The following is a 614-nucleotide window of genomic DNA, read 5'->3' as shown; positions in this document are numbered from 1 at the left end:
AAGCTTAGAGTGGAAGTCCAAACCTTCAGACAGAAGGATGGAGAATCCCTCTATGAAGCTTGGGAAAGATACAAACAATTAATCAGAAAATGTCCCTCAGACATGCTTTCTGAATGGAGCATCATAGGTATTTTCTATGATGGTCTCTCTGAACTGTCCAAGATGTCTTTGGATAGCTCTGCTGGAGGATCTCTTCATCTGAAGAAGACGCCTACAGAAGCTCAAGAGCTCATTGAAATGGTTGCAAATAACCAATTCATGTACACTTCTGAAAGGAATCCTGTGAACAATGGGACAAGTCAGAAGAAAGGAGTTCTTGAGATTGACACTCCGAATGCCATATTGGCTCAGAATAAAATATTGACTCAACAAGTCAATTTGATTTCTCAAAGTCTGTCTGGAATGCAAAATGCACCAGGCAGTACTAAGGATGCTTCATCTGAGGAAGAAGCCTATGATCCTGAGAACCCTTCAATGGAAGAGGTGAATTACCTAGGAGAACCCTATGGAAACACCTATAATTCTTCATGGAGAAATCACCCAAATTTCTCATGGAAGAATCAAGAGAAACCTCAACAAGGTTTCAATAACAATAATGGTGGAAGAAACAGGTT

General features: G+C 40.2%; 1 non-coding gene across 1 annotated transcript; it reads right to left on the bottom strand.

Moving 5' to 3' along the window:
- LOC130952468 (small nucleolar RNA R71) lies at nt 1-108 on the bottom strand. The gene has a single exon (XR_009074647.1). It is a non-coding gene; the product is annotated as a small nucleolar RNA R71 (small nucleolar RNA).
- Between the last annotated feature and the right edge of the window lie 506 nt (nt 109-614).

Source organism: Arachis stenosperma, chromosome 9 (assembly GCF_014773155.1).
Source record: "Arachis stenosperma cultivar V10309 chromosome 9, arast.V10309.gnm1.PFL2, whole genome shotgun sequence".
Lineage (NCBI taxonomy): Eukaryota > Viridiplantae > Streptophyta > Magnoliopsida > Fabales > Fabaceae > Arachis > Arachis stenosperma.
This window is presented reverse-complemented; position numbering and strand designations above follow the sequence as displayed.